We start from the raw sequence: 16,957 nt of genomic DNA on the forward strand, positions 1-16,957 counted from the left end.
TTTAGAACGGGGCTTGGGACTAGGAATACAAGAGGTAGCACAAATGCCGCAAATCGCAGGGCCACATTGTATACAGAGGCAGCAGCTGAATATGATCGCTACTGCAATACCTAGAAAGGACAATATTTTCCATCCCCATGCGGAAATTATATTCCAGAACCAACCGGACCATGTCCAGGTGCCTGGATCTTGGTGTATCAGATGGGCAATTTTATGGAGTCTTGTTATAGCTGAATAGACAGACGGCGCGTTATTTGGAATGAAAATGCAGCAACTAGATCCGATGACTCTACAGGCCCCGCCCCTATCGGCCAGTATGACGTCAAGGACGAGACGATTTTGCAAAACAACAAATCTCATAGCAGATTGCTCTTCGGTTAGGTTACCTAGAGCAGAGGCAGTCTCATTTACTACAGCTTCAAGGGTTCTGGTTAACCTACGGATTAACTTACTATTCTGGATAGGTCCTATAAAGAAAAAGAAACCTCTGTTGAAATCTGTATACTGTTCTAGAGCAGTTTCAGTATAATCGACAATTGGGGACTCCCTTCTATGTCTAACGTGTACTAGATGTGTATTTCTATGATAATCAGGTGGGGCTAGAAAAACTGGTGGCAGTAGGAAGGCAATGTAACAGGTTCCCTCCCAATCGAGGGGCAGACGAACATATGCGGTTTGACCACAAATAAAATATGAATGACGTGAAGCTTTAAAGATAGATTTCCCACTGTCACTATACTTGACAATAGTAGTACAATCACTATGTCCTACATGTACGGAACCATTATTTCGGACACATAATTCGCCTTTGACTGGTAGTACTGAAATAGCAGGTAAGTCTGGAGTAGTATCAGACTGAACATTCAGGACCATGAAATTCGAAGAATAATTACCTAAATTATACACTTCATTTTCTAGATCTAAACCTGTTCGGTGAGGGAGACCTTGCTTGTCTGGGAAACATGTACTGTTAAGAAAAGATATATCTGTTGAGGATGACGTTAACGTGGACCATGCTCCACACGAACCATTATGTGAAAAAGGATAAGGAAAGAGTGGCAGAACTCCCTTCGGTATCTGGAAAGGGGGGAGTCGACCACACACCCAACAATTAGTGGCATTGCTGGTCTGGTGTGAGTAATGTAACATGCGGATAAATGAGTTATTACGCATAGCGAGGCGGTAGGACAGTTCATGAGGAGGCAGATCACTAAACGTGTGCTCTACTGTAGCATTAGCAGACTTATTTACATGTGAAACTGGGAAACATAGGAAAAATGCATAACTGGTGCAGGAAATCATAAGGCTGGAAAACAATATGAAACATAGAAAAACGATACATCGGATTGAGTTTTGACTAACTCTCTCACTATGGGGGTCTATTTTATACATGTCAGAAACAGTCTAACCGTTTCACCTAGGGGAGGACTTAGACAATCAAACTGACTGACTTATTTTACTAGACCGTAGTTTCTGTTTATACTCCTGCTGCGGAGTTTTCTCTAACAGGGGAGGGGTTGTAGCAATGTCTCTTGCGGGACAGTCCTTGAGAACAATATTCTGGCAATCCTTCAAATCCTGGGAAATGTTCTTTAAGACGGGTTTCAGTCCATTAAAAAGTTTAACATGAGAAAGGTGCACCCAGCCCTTGCGTCCTTCCAACTTCACGGCTGTACGGGTGGTGAGGAGGACCTGTCGGGGCTCTTTCCAACGAGGCTCCAGCGGACTTGATCTGTCAAAGTTGCGGACCATCACCATGGATCCTGGAACGATTTCATGCGGTGCCACCTCGGTATTGTCTGGAAATGCGGCAGCAACCTGTGAACGACATGAGTTGAGGGCAGACATCAAGGAAGCTAGGTAATCTGTCAGCATATTACTTGAAACATCGGTAATACTTCGGGGTCTAGGAGTACCCCACATATTTGGGGGGCGGCCGAAAACGACCTCATACGGGGACAGACCTGATCTGGAATGTGCGACCATGCGCATATAAAATAAAGCGACTGGCAGAGCTACTAGCCAGTCCACACCTTTTTCTTTACACACTTTTGCAATACGGATTTTCAGGGTTTGATTATGTCTCTCAACGAGACCGGCTGCTTCAGGATGGCGTACACAATGGAACTTCCACTGGTACCCTAACAACAGGGAAACGTGCTTCATTAACTCTGAGGAGAATGGCCGGCCGTTATCAGAATATACGACTCTAGGGAGTCCATAACGAGGGAAGAATTCACGAACCAACTGCTTGGCAGTGGTCGCGGCTGTGTAATCTGGGACTGGATATGCTTCTGTCCACCTGGACAAAGCGCATACAACTACAAGGACATACTTGAAACCTCGACATCGCTCCATCTGAATATAATCCATCTGGAGGACTTCAAAAGGGTGGTCAGGAGGCTGGAAACCACCTTGTTCCACCGGGACACTTTTACCTGGATTGAACTGACAACATATCATACAGGTACGGACTTTCTGCTTAGCTGCAGCTCGTAAATGCTTGTTGAACCAAATGTTCTGGATACTATCTAACATAGCTTTTTCTCCTAAATGTGCTGGACTATGTGCGGTATTGATAATGACTTGAACCATAGAGTCGGGGAGAAACCATGCGGTTCTACCCCTCGTTACCCATCCTTGATCTGTCTGGACCCCTCCTTGTTCGTACCATTTCTTGATTTCTTCGGGAGTAGCATGTAACTGGATATCTATGACATCTTGAGTAGGGTCCTTAACTGTCATACATGTAATCGGATCTGGAGTATGTGTCATGTTAACTGGAATGTCTGGAGTCTGAGCTGTAAGCTTGGCTGTGCGATCTGCTAGATCATTACCTTGGGAAATGATGTCAGTGACTTTCGTATGTGCTTTGCACTTCATGATAGCAACGGATGTCGGTAAATGTATTGCATCTAATAGAGCTTGGATAAGGAGACCATGCTGAATCTTGGTTCCATGAGAAGTCATGAAACCTCTCTCCTGCCAGAGCACTCCGAAGTCGTGTACAACTCCAAATGCGTAACGTGAATCTGTGTAAATATTAACTTTCAGGTTCTTGGCGTGTATGCAGGCTTGTGTCAGAGCAACTAGCTCTGCTGCTTGAGCGGACAGGGTATCAATACGGTGTGTTTCAATAACTTCGGTGTCAGTAGTCACTGCATACGCGGCGACTAGTTCTCCTGTACTAGTTCTCATACATGAACCATCCACATAAAGTGTCAGGTCAGGGTCTGGTAACGGAATATCTGTCAGATCTTGTCTTGGCTTTGTCGTAATGTTAACTACTTCCACACAGTCATGTGTGGCAGTTTCCGAATTAGCTGATGGTAACAATGTAGCAGGGTTCAGGATGTTGCAGCGTCTGATTTCTATGTGTGGCTGGAACAGTGTCAATTCATAACCTGTTAAACGTGCAATTGTCAAGTGCTGAGTTTGTGTTCGATTCAGAAGAACTTCCACAGAATGTGGAACTTGTACTGTCAGAGAGTGTCCTAAGACTATGGAATCACTTTGTCTGATAGCTAGGGCTGTGGCTGCAACTGACTTGAGGCACGCAGGCAAAGCCTGGGCGACTGGATCTAGTGTGCTAGAAAAATAAGCACAGGGCTTGTATTGTCCTGCTTGATCTTGTGTGAGAACAGATAATGCTGTACCTTCACGTTCAGTAACGAAAAGTGTAAAAGGCTTACTGTAGTTCGGTGTGGCTAGAACTGGAGCTTGGCATAAAGCTTTCTTTAACTCATTGAAATTAAGTGTATGTTCAGATGTCCAAGGGAGGACAGTCGATACGGCTGCCTCCTGTGTCGTTAACTGTATCAGTGGCTTGGCTAGAAATGCATACTGAGGAATCCATTGTCTGCAATAAGAAGTAAGGCCGATAAAAGCACGTACCTCCTTCTGGGTCTTGGGCTGAGGAAGACTCGCTATTAACTGGATACGGTCTGGTGTCAACTGCCTACCCCTCTTGGACAGTAAGTGTCCTAAGTAGACCACTTGCTGGACACAGAATTGAAGCTTAGAAGGGGACACCTTGTGCCCCATCTCGGCTAGGAAATACAGAACTGTGAGGGATGCTCGTTCGCAAGCACGTTCAGAACGGGCTGTGATCAGTAGATCATCGACATACTGGAGCAGGGCAGTGTCAGTTGGCATGTGAATATTGTCTAGTTGTCTCTTGAGTGCTTGACTGTAAATACTAGGACTTTCCGTGAAACCTTGAGGAGCGCGTGTGAACATATAGCTCCTTCCATTTAAACAGAATCCGAAAAGAAACTGGCTGTCTGGATGAATTGGAACACTAAAAAATGCATTCTTGAGGTCGATTACTGTAAAGAACATGGCTTCGGAATCAATGGCTGTCAATAGGGAAGAGATATCTGGGACAACTGGGTACTGCGGAATAATACATTTATTAAGCTCTCGTAGGTCGATCACTAATCGATATACTGGGGGTGCATTTGGGTCAGTACGTTTCATAACTGGAATGATCGGAGAATTGCATACGTTGGAGTCAGTTTCTACAACCACTCCTTGAGCAATAAGCTCGTCAATAATTTTGGATAAGGCTGCTACAGCCTCGGGTGGCAATCTGTACTGTCTGATTCGTGGTAACACTACACCTGGTTTGAGAGTCACACGATGGGGTGTGATTTGCATGTACCCTACATCAGTTGGACCTTGCGCCCATAAATGCTGCGGTACATTAGACAGTCTTGAATCAAAATCTCGTAATACATAGTGACCCTTAAAGTCACGTAGGAACAATCGTATTCCCTCTGGTGAACAACATATAACTGCACCTAACTCTTTCAGTGTTTTAATGCCTAATAGATTTTCTGGACATGACTTAGTAAGTAACAGATCAGTAGTACGGGACAATGGACCTACTTCTAGAGTGACTGGCTTTGATATTTCATTTACAATGGGTTTTCCTGAAAATCCAAGGGAAACATTTCTAGAGCCTGAGAGCGGAGCCCCTGGAACTTCGGCATGACTAATTGTGGTCCTACTTGCCCCTGTATCAATCAAAAACTTTCTGTCTTTCCCTAATACTTGACTGTGAACATAGGGACCTTCTTGATCTACAGGTATCTCGATGAGAGGCAAGCCTACCTCCCTCTCTAGGCTGTTTCATGAATATGGCTGATACTCTGGATACTCAGACTGTGCATACTGGTACATCTGCTGTGTGACATGCTGTGTTGCAGCAATAGGCTGCGGTACTGTAACTGTCTGTGGTGCATTCTGTGGCTGAGGAGTCTGTGAAACTTGTTCTTGTCTAGGCGGACGTGGTCTTTCTTTTGTTTTACCGGTAGCTATGTTGTGTTTCAGAACTGCACACTCGTTTATAAAATGACCTGGCTGTTTACAATAGTTGCAGTTCCCTTTAACGGGAGCCGCAGGATGATTGACTTGATTCGGACCCCTCTTCTGACTGTCTTGAGGAACGGATTGTGCAACTAATACTTTCATTTTCGTGTCTTTCATACGTTTTCTCTCGTGTTCTTGTTCTTCCCTGATTCTATTCTGGTGGTACTGGAGCATCTGGAGCATCTGGGACGGAGTATTAGCTTGCCAGGTACTTTCGACTTTCAAAACTCGATTTTTAACTTGTGGGCTTGAATTCTCGACTAATTTAGTAACAAAAAGGTGAGGGTATGACTCACTACTTGTCTTGAGGCCACTGTTGATACTGAAACATTTTTCAAATCTAGAATAAAAATCACTAATATCTTCATCTTGCTTCTGTTTACAGGCTGAGATTGCATCCCAGTCTTCTTTTCTAGTTGTCAATAATCTAGGTAAAACTTGAATCAATAATTCTGGTAATTCTTTACATTTGTCTCCTAGACCGGTACCTGGTACTCGTGCCTTGTCTTCGGCTTCTAGAACTGCCCAATCGATCTTTTTCTCTCCCACCTCCCATTCTTTTTCCTTTAGCTTTTCATACACCCCTGCAGGCAACAGGACCTTTAACATTTTAATGATATCTGGGTAAGTGTATTCTCCCATACGGAGCATGTCTTTTAATTCTCTATGGAACCCTGCTGGATCTTTGTCATGACAGGGAATTAATTTCTTCATCTCGAGGAGTTCCATCTTTGTAATCGGGGTGTAAACAAACACTCGTTGCATTTCACCGTCCTCTGTCTTAACTGGATGCACTTCTCGTAACGGGTTCTGTCTTTCCATGTAAAATGGTTTACTTTCTGGGGGTGAGACATGAACAAAATGCGGGTTCAAAAACGTTCTATATTTGTGGCGCTGTTCTAGAATAACACTAATCAGATCGGTACCTAGACCTCTCCATCTATACTGGAGTAACTCGTTCAGGATATCGTGTAACGGACCTGGATCAGAGTGCTGACCCTCATACAAAGTAATGAGGTGCTGGATCATATACATACCCACCAGTCGCTGCTCGGCTGGGGGCAATTTCAGAAACATTTGTGCCACTATTTCGTCTGGAAAAGTGGTAGAATCAGTAATCCATCGGACTGCTGATCGGGCTAGTTCTTGTTCATGCATGGTACTTAATTCACTATAACCGATTCGTGATTTCAGAATGTGATCGGTAGCTTGGAACACTTGTTCTAGGGAACCTTGATCTGGTGCTGAATGATGGAAAATTGAATTGTGTTCTAGGCGTAAATGGCGATCTGGAAATCTAGATTTTCCTACATACGCTATTCTGGCGGTATTCTCGTCGTCTTCCTCTTCAGGATCAGAGTTACTTTCTTTCTCGCTTACTTGTGCTGCTTTACGTTGTTCGTGTATCTTTATTATTTCTCTACGGATTTTCTTGTACATACTCTCCATGGCACTAATGGTATTGTGCTTACCCTCGGCTATATTATCACTCCACTTTGTCAGGATTTTCATTTCGGCCTGATCTTTAGACGGGTAATCTTGTTCTCTTATTAGACAGTTAATTAAAAACTTTAATATCATACGCTGGATCTCAGCTTTCCTTTGAGACATGGCATCACTAATACTTTCTGGATCATCCCCTGTACGGATGAAACGATATATTCTGTCTAGATCTTCTTTCATATTGGGTAGGGTGACTAGATACTCGGTCACCCTCCTTACGCGTACTGAATATAAAACCATATTATTCTCGCCTGGGACTGGGTCATAGGCACATTCGCCAAGGGCTTGCCTGATTTCTGCAACAGACTTATTACTCTTGGGAGTACGCTGTGATGCTTGAGCATGTAATTCGAGTGCTGATAAACGCTTGCGTGGCGGTGGGGTTTGGGGAGGACCTCCTCCTGCGGCCCCTAGACTAGAATCGTCGACTGATATTCTTCGTGGCGGAGCGGGAAATTGAAATGCTGGCTGGACCGGGGGTACCGTAGCAGGTACTGCATGGGGTGCCCCGGTATCTGGAGGAGCAGGATGTGCCTGATTTACAGGGACTGGCGGAGCGCGAACAGGATTTGCATATTCAGGGACTGTGTCGTCCAGATAGGACGAAATAAAAATATCAGCTGCGGTCGGTTTGTGACGTAGCTTGGTCGGGACTAGTGGTGGCGGGAAATTACTGGATGCCTCTGGGGTCGCTTTTGGCAAGCCCTCGGCAAGAAGAGGATACATACCCTTAATAAGGGCATTCCTCTGTCTGTCTGACTGTTCGGCTTTGACTTGTTCACCTATCTCGATTAATTCTTTTTCTTGGGCTCGCTCTAAGGATTCTCTACTTAATTCTGACTTTCTGATTTCTTTTTCAGTTCTTTTATGAGCTTCTTTACGCCATAACTCGATGGCATCTTTCTGTGACTGTCTGGCTTTCTTTTTCCATAATGCTTCTTCTACTCGCATGATGCACTCGGCATCCCATGTACCCGATACGGGCCATCTATACTTTTCTTCTAACTGTTTGGTATACTCTACCCATAAATCTAGATACAATATGGCGCTTATGCCATGTTTCTGATACATAAAGTGACCTGGACTGTCCCTGGGCGGGACGGGAACTGCTGCTTCCAGCAGACCCTTTCTAGTTTTCAACTGACGTAACTTGGAAAATATGGGCATGACTGAACTGTAATCTAGACACAATACAATACACAATGAACACGATACTTATTCCCCAGTCATACCACGACATTAAAATACATGAAAAACATTTAAAATAACAGTTCGAACAGAATACTACCTGGAAATACTGAGAACAGAACACATAGATTTTCTCGAGAACAGAAACTGACTAGAACAGAAACTAGATGCACTGCTGAAACAGTACGAAACTTACCGGTCTCTTAAAGAGACACGTCAGGACCCGTATCCACCGAAGTGGACACTTCGTTTGTGGGACTGTGTACCACCAACCCACAGACCAGAGTCAATTAAATTGACCCTGTCTAGATACCACCCCAGTAACGGTACTCACCGGGCAGCAAGAACGGAAGGCCTCGGACTGGACTGGACTGCTACGACGACGGACGACGAACTTCGGACTTCGGACTTCAGTTACGGGTGGACCTCCGGATACCTCGGACCTTGGACTCTTGGCTTGGGCTCTGGTCGGGACTCACCGCGTTCCTCCACCATCTCGTCTGGATGCTGGACCGCCTCCTCCGTCTCCTCCGTGGGCCTGAGGGATACTTGAGCAGAAATATCTGCCACTGCGCAGAAGAGTTCCGTCACGACTGCAGAGGGTCAGGGGGTCGGCGTGGCTTCACCGACGCGTGGGGAAAGGGCAAGTCCCTATTCGGGCGCCATTATGTGGTAAATAAATAAATAATACCCTATTTTTGAGTGCATGAATGAATAACAGATAGCTCAATAAAATAAGAGTCAAGATTCGAGGTAGTGGGAGTTTTGCAGGTTTATTACAGCATAAAGGACAGGATCAGGACAACCTGCATGGGAACAGAATGGCAAGGCCCGGCAGGGGGGCCGGATTGGACTAGCGTGGCCCGGCAGCTGCCGGGGACAGGATCTGGAATGGCTAGCTCTAACTTTTAATAACAATACATGAGCATATATACATAACGCAAACACATAGCATTACATTGCAATGGGCGTAGCAGTGGGTGGAGCAGTAGGTGTGACGCGTAGCAGTCGCGAAAGATAAGGGTGAGAAGAAGGTGTAACAGGGCGTATACATAGACATGTGATGTAAACGTAACAGAATATGTCATGAATGGGGCGGAAACCATGGAGGGGGCTACCTGAGGAGCCGGGACCTCTAACCTGGTGGTGCGCGCAAACTGGCAATGACGTATTACTAGGAGAAGCTGGGGGCTATGAACTCTGTGCTAGGAGCAGAGACTGAAGTCTGGAGAGTCAGGGCGACATGTACCTAAACCCTATCTAGTATCTGATGTTTAGGGAACATGTTGATAGGAACTAGAAGTCAGGAGAGGAAAGGCTAACAGACTCTAAGACTGGAGCATGCATTATTCTACATGTAGTGCGTGATGAAGAATATTAAATGACCATTAAATACAGTATTTCTCTAACATGGAGCCCTGAAGGCTAGACAATGACGGAAACTATTGATGCGATTCAGTAGCTTTAGGAATGCAGGGAAGGAGGGCTGAACTGATAACTGGAATCATAACATAGTCTTGGCAGACTCAGAGGCAGAGCCAGGCTGCACCGGGCACTGAGAGGCAGGAAGTAAGTGAAGGGTCGAGGATACAGGTGGGGGCTGTATCCCTCCTCAGCGAGGCTTCAGGAGACAGGAGCTGAATCTGGTGTCCGGGCCCTTTTGAGGCCTAAAAACGGGGACTTTATAATGGAATAACGTGCACACTGAGAAACGTGGCAACGTAGCTTTACATAGGCCTGATATTCGTATTATTCACGAGGACTGGAAACTGGCATACTAGAGGTGGACACAACTGTAATTGCGTCATTAATCGGACATGGGGAATGCATATGCATATTTAATCATGCACACATAACATATGATGGATGACACGTAGGGACACAGAACATGGCAAAATTTACTTTTCCACAGTTGTTTGCACTGAGGTGGCAAAGTGAGCTAAAAAACGATGATGGATTCAACCTAGATCTGTGACTGGGAGTGAGTGTCTGAAAAAGTTTCAGTGCTCCGTCCATCATCTCCTTGTGTTTGCTTTGTTTCACCATAAGTTGGCAGGGTATGCACAGACGTGGGTCCCTAGCTCACTTTGCCACTAGATTCAAGCTAGCCTGGCTGATGAGGGGTGTTACCCCGCAACCGGTCCCAGGATGCTTGTTTCCAGTTCAGGGAACACCTGGCTTGGACATTCGGGCTGGCCTGTTCCCATGAGGCACAGGGGCAATTCTGATTTGCATATAGTTGAGTCTGAACGGAGGTGGCGAATTGAGCTAAAGAACGATGATGATTTCAACCCAGCTCTGTGACTGGGTGTGAGTGTCTGAAAAGTTTCAGTGCTCTGTCCATCATCTCCTTGTGTTTGCATTGTTTGCATACACACATCTCTGTAAGTGTGTCCTAAGGCGGATATTAAACGTGACCTAATGGATTCTTTTGGGAGTCTACGGATTTCCCTCTTTGTGCTGTGGGAACATAGCCATAACACGTATTTGGCACTGTGAGTACCATTCAACTCAGTCTTCCTCATTAATGTCCTATGCTTACTATGCGCCGAGTTCTCCTCTTCATCCTGCTTTGTGAAGACTTCTTATTTTCAAGATTTTTTATGGTTGAAGGCTTCTTCCTCTGGAATTGGGATGCAACTTTGCAGACACTGGCAATACATGTGATTATACTGTCTTGAAACTATGGCTAGAGGGAGGCGTCGTCCATACCTTGGGCAGGCCAAGTACAGAATCAGGAGAACCTCAGTGCATCCAGCCCTGACTATGAGTCACTGTCATGCCAGCATTCCGCGATCTGCAATCTTTCTAGCCTGAAGAGCTTGAAAAGGTTGTTGGAGAACCTAGCACACCGCTTGACTTCCTCTCGGAAGCAAGCCTTTAACGTACTGGCTGCTGATGAGATTAAAACATTTGATCAGAAGCCAGTGACCTCAGCAAGTGGTTCACAAAGGAGGAGAATATGTTTATTATTCCAGATTGATTAAGGTAACATACAGTGCAACTTACCACACATTATATATATTTTTTTATATATTATAAGTTTTATGTATTGATACATTAGTACAATACCAAATATTGACCACTATAATATTCACAGTAATTGTCAAATTGTCAATTGTCAAACCAGAATACGTTAACATGTTGTATGTATGCTTTATAATAGAATTAAAATGGCAACCAGCCAGAAAATAGCCTCATTTGTCAGTGTGTATACTATCTGCTTTGCCCTGACTCTCTGATTAGCTACCTTTATGCTACGTTTATCCCTCTTGTGATCTGACCTCAACTATCTAGTGATATCATGGGTTCCTTCTTTCTTCATTGTCCTTTATTTCCCGCCCAGCAAGATAGGTTCCCAGTGTGCCCCATATGTATCTAGGGCATGACCCCTTAGGCAATAATGTACTGTATGCTTCTGATTTTGTGCCGCAAGACACAAAGCCTGTAAGCCATGTTTGCACAGATGGGGTGCTGCCCTTCCCATGACAGAGCTACTCAATGGTTACACAGGAGCTGGGCCAACCCAACAAGTTTCCTACTGTGCTTTGGTACTACTTTGACATAGTACCTGCAAATATGTACAAGCCTTATGTAGATGTTTTGTAGTTCCTCTGCATATATAACACTTTCAGCGAATCCACATATTTTTTCTCTGTGATGAGACCAGGCCAATTAGAAATGTAAGTGGAAGCCAGAACAGAGGTTACAGCTGTAGAGGTATCGCCATATTTGGAAAGATGCTTCTAGACACATCGAGATATTCTCCGCCCACTAGTGACCCTTTTTCAGGTTTAGATATGAAGGACAGGGGCATTAACCTTTCTGTGGCTACAATCATCTACTGACATTGGAGCCATCCATTCGGATCTTTTGATTTTGAGGGCTAAAGATCTCGGATGGCTGGCATTGCCTATTTAATGTGCCCATCTGCTGCATTTCACAGTGAAGCATCACCCTTTATGGAAGAGTGCTATTTAAGGGTGGCAATTGTGTTTTCTACAAATTGTCCTTTTGGACTCCTTTTGCATTATGTGAATTAAAAAGCATAGGTTGATCTAAAGTTGTCGGCCCCTTGAGTAAGTTCCATGGAGTTAAGATGGAGTTCTTCTCATGTAGATATTTTTACTGTTTTTACATGAGGATTCTTGGCAGGTAAAGGTCCTCCACCACCTTTCCCCATCCAGTGGTATTGTGCTTTGGGTTAATGATTATGTCAACTTGTTTGAATTCTTTTAACCAATGAAGAGGTTTTGAGAAAATGCATCAGTTGTAAAACCTTCTTGGTAATTGGTAGTAGGTCCTTAAAGTGTTAAAGTTCTGATAGTGATGGGGCTGCACCCATTAGATAGCTCTGCATCACTGTAGGATGTGGACTCCTCAATCTGAGTTCGAATTCCATGTTAATGAGTCAGAGCACATTAATGCAAAAGAAGCTACAAAGAAAAGTACCCTTAGAAATTTCAGCTACAAAATTTGACTAGTGGGAGTTAACAAGGAAGTGGGTGACAAAATGCAACCATACAGTGACAGTGGAAGCATGATTTTGAACAACTATACCCTGCTTTCATTTGTAATGAGAGGGAACTGGGGATAGAGGGTTTCAAAATGTAATTCCATTTTTAATCAAATTGTTCACAAGAATCGCATACTCTTTCCCCATTGGTTGAGATGCATCTGTTGAGAAAACCCTGTCTTTTCTGTCATGCTATAATTAAAAGAGACGTTTTTCAAGTGGCCCCTGGTATTTCCTTAGGTTTATTAATCTTTTACTGGCTCGGAATAGCTAAAAATAGGGTTGAGTACATTTCAAGAAAAATTGAAAATATCTAGAGTCCTCTTGCTACATTATAGCCAGAACAAAATTCTTGAGAGAGTCTAATTTAAGGTAATACTTAAAATCACTGGTTCAAGAAATCGAGAGGGGTGAGAAATTGAGGAAGCTCACAGAGAAACCGGCACCTTGGGAGAACAAAATCTCCTTGTTTATTGTGTTCTTGGAAAGGATGTGAACAGTATTCTACTGCAGAAGCAGATGAACATCTGGTGAAAACATCTGCATGCAACGTTTTTTATCATAACTTGCCATGATATAGATTAATGAGCATAATCATTCAACCCCTAAAGAACATACCAATTGGCCCATTACAGCGGGGTTTTCTATTTTTATCCAGTTAAACCTGAGGGTTTTGGACACTGGTCCATACATTTTCAGCAAACTTATCAGCTGAAACCAACATACATCTTTGAATACCGTCAACGATAGATGTTCACTCCTTGATGCCTATACTAGCTGTGGAGAATACATAACTGAAGCATCTGGGTTGTATAAACCATTCCCCTTTGTGAGATTTATAGGCCATTAGATGACCTTTCTTGGAGTCGTGACAATATACTCCAGAGTAGAACGGGCCAACAATGATTGTGTACTGCTGCCAGAAATGGAATTAATAATTTGGGATGGTGGTACCCAACCACCTCAACAATCCCACTCTCATTATGTCAAAACACAATTCTGAAAGACTCGCTGCTCATCCCAAGTAGCTATGACACAAGCAGCAGGCAATCCCCAGAGAAGTTTGTGCTAAGTTTAAGTAGTGTCTACAATTCCAAAGCAAAGAACACAGAACAATAACAATACCAAGCCAATTTAGGTTAACTCAAACAAATTTAATAAACAAAAAGACTGCTAAATCATCAAAATAGGATCACGAGAAATGAAGTTGGGAATTTTTAAAGTTTCAAGGTAAAGCGTACCTACAAAAAGTCATGCCCTATGGAAAAGCAGTTTGTGGTGGACCGGGACCTAGGCATAATTTCAGGCGAACCGTAATTTAGCAGAGATCAGATACACCAAATGTGTTTTCCTGTCCAAGGCTTCACATTGAGAAAGCTTCTTCTGGTCTGTCCTGCTGTAGCTCCTCAGGGCAGGTTTCCAGGCCCAGGTCTCTCTTTAGCGAGGTTTCCTACAGGTCTAGTCCTCTTTAGTCATCAGGGCCCTTTCCGGAGTCAGTAGTCCCGCTTTTTTGTCTCCCTGAAGCAGGTAAACAGATGGTCAACTAGTTGACCCTTTCAGAGCAGTTTCAGTCCCTGGGTGTCAGCACACTTCAGGAGTCCTTGAGTCCTTGTGTGAGTCCTCTTCCTCCAACAAGATCGAGGTGTCAGAAGCTATGATTCTTCTTCCAGCATGGCCTTCTTCTGATGGAGTCATCCAATGTCCAGGAAAGTTCCGCAGAAGTGATGATTGAGGTGCCAGATTTATCCAATGCACTAGGCAGTTATTGGAGAAACTCTACCACACACTCCTAACTATTTCTTCATAATCTACTTTTGCACCTACTTTTGCACCACTTCCTCTTTGCATTACTGTTAAATTGCTCAGAATCCCCTGTTTAAACGGCAGGACCCAGCTGCGATCAGAAAGGCCTGTATTGAGCTGATTGGCCAGTCTCATACCTGACAGGGTCAAAACTCGTTTTACCTTTTACTGTGGCTGGAGCATGACTGTCTAGGAGGGACCTGAGAATAAATAAGAAAAGCCCTTCTTGGCATCTCCAAGTCAGGAGGTGGTGCTAAACCTGCCTGCGGTTCTACAAAGTGTTCCTGTCCTCTCCCAGGTAGCTACTCTATGATAAGTGGTTCGCATTTAACACCCAGTAGCCTTTCCTTGGCCCATAGGCAAGCTTTTGCCCTGAGCCAGAGTCAACTTCTCTGTCAGCCAGTGATATGTATTGCAGCTCTAGAGGTTTGATGAACAGAAATATTGGCTCAGGCAGCCTTAAGTACAGTTTTACAAAGTCACTTTTCTGCTTAAGATATAAAAAAAACAGTTTTAGCCATCCAGTTAGATTTTAAAAACTAACCAGGAAATAACTTTGAAACATTTTTCTAGCCCTTTCCTAAGCAGAGGTGGAAAACAAAGATTTTAATCGCATATGATCCTGTTAGGGAATAGTCTTGCCATACCTACCCGTGAAATAGCTTTTGGTCTTTATTTCACTGTGAGGCACACTACCCCCAATATGTAGTGTGCCCTGTCTTTATATATTAGCGCCCTGCACTGTGGGCTTACAAAGCATTCTTCAGAGGTGACCTATCAGTATATAAAAATAGGCAATTCCTGCATGGCAAAGACACTTTTCATTACCGTGTGTCAATCAGGGCTTAATTTGAGTGAGTGGTTGCCGGTGGAAGCAGCTCAAACTTACTTTTGGGGCACAACACTTATTTTTCCTTATCAGGCATTCCACGAGAGCAAGATAAGAAAAACGAAAAATGGGGAAAGAAGGAGTAAGAGAAAAACTGTCGCAAAGGGAAAAAGCGGGAACCTACATGAGTAAGATGACAAGGCAGAGACAGTCTAGCAGTAAATAAAAGAATCGTGAGGTGGATTGGAGACCACGCAACCTTGGTATTCTGGGAGCCGTTGGTGGGTGCCAGTTTGTGAGCAGATCTTTGGGCATCAGCTTTTATTCTTCTACAAATTAAACACTGGTGTCACTGCAGTGCATTTTAGGTGCAGCGTAGCTCCACCTGCCGTACAGACCTAGGACATACAGTGGAAATGGCTGGTCAGGACTTAGGGCTGATGTTATGTTCTTCTGCATGTTTTGCAATATGTGCCCGTTGGTTCTTAAATAACTGCAATGTGTGTGAGACCGAGTGTATGTGGGTACTGTGCAGATGTGTGACTGAGACATATTATCAAACTTTAATTGAAGCACAATTCATTGATTTGCCTTGCTGTTATTAAATGTCGTTTGGAAGTACAGCACTTAGCAATACCATTACATGTGTTTATACATCACATGCACTTCCAACATTTTTGGACCTGGTTATGTGTGGAATCAGTCTATGATTCTGTCATATCAAGAAGCATTTGAAAGGTTATGCATTGGTGGACCCTACACATTTTTTTCAGTGCAGTAAAAGATTGACGTCCTGGTTCCCTATTACATATATGGCACACTTTCCATGTTTGTGCATGGCTCACCTTCCTACAGGTGTGCCATGCGCACACAGGGATAGTCCACCCTATTATGTTAAATGCGCTGCCCTTAGGGCAGCGATGAACTCATCAGCTTCTTCAAAGCTGCTCAGTGTTTCACAGTGCAGGTGGGTGCAGTGAGGGACTGCACGTGCATACAAGGGGATATTTGGGTAGTCCCTGGGGACCCTTTCATCGCTCGAGAGAGCTGCCCTCAGGGGGCACACTAACAGTGTGTCACCTTTTTGTGGCACACTTTCAGTGCACCTCCTGATCGCTTCTATGCCTTTGCACTTGTTCCATAATACGGCACAGGTGCAGAGGTAAAGAGATTTCCTCATATGCATGGGGCCATGCAAATGCGGGAATGACCACTTGAAATATTGCTGGCGCTACATGTGAAACAGCGCTATCTGTATTACAGAAGGGGCTGAACAAGCGTCTGTGGCCCTTTTGTAATACCAAAGTGCCCTGGGGGTGCACACAGTGGGCATACATGGGCATACATGATGTTGCGCCAATGGCATCTGCTACAATACAGCCTCTGGACAACTTATATTGACTCTAAGTACAAAACTTATAACCTTATCCTTTGTAGAAGCACCAAGTAAATATAAACAGCTGTTTTAAATCACTGTCATCAGGATGAACTTTTCTAAGTAGTTGAGTGACCTGCCTGGTTGGCACGACAAGTGGAGTTTGAAAGTAGAGTTGCAGGATTCATTGGAGGTTATCGATAACAAGCAGCTCCCTTACCATGGGCAATCTGTCCTCTACCCTACACCACCCCGCTCCTCCTTAGTCAACTTGTGACACAAGAGAATGTAGCTCTTCTCTCATGATCATGTACACTAATCAGTATATGGTACACTGTCTTCTGAATGAATATGCCTCGTCGTCCCGCAG

At 44.1% G+C, this 16,957-nt stretch overlaps 1 protein-coding gene across 3 annotated transcripts in view; it reads left to right on the forward strand.

Annotated features, from left to right (window-relative positions):
- The window catches only part of TMCC3 (transmembrane and coiled-coil domain family 3), a 291,867-nt gene that overhangs the window by 253,087 nt on the left and 21,823 nt on the right, over window positions 1-16,957 (forward strand). The window lies entirely within an intron of this gene.

This window comes from Lissotriton helveticus, chromosome 1_1, assembly GCF_964261635.1.
Source record: "Lissotriton helveticus chromosome 1_1, aLisHel1.1, whole genome shotgun sequence".
NCBI classification, from domain to species: domain Eukaryota; kingdom Metazoa; phylum Chordata; class Amphibia; order Caudata; family Salamandridae; genus Lissotriton; species Lissotriton helveticus.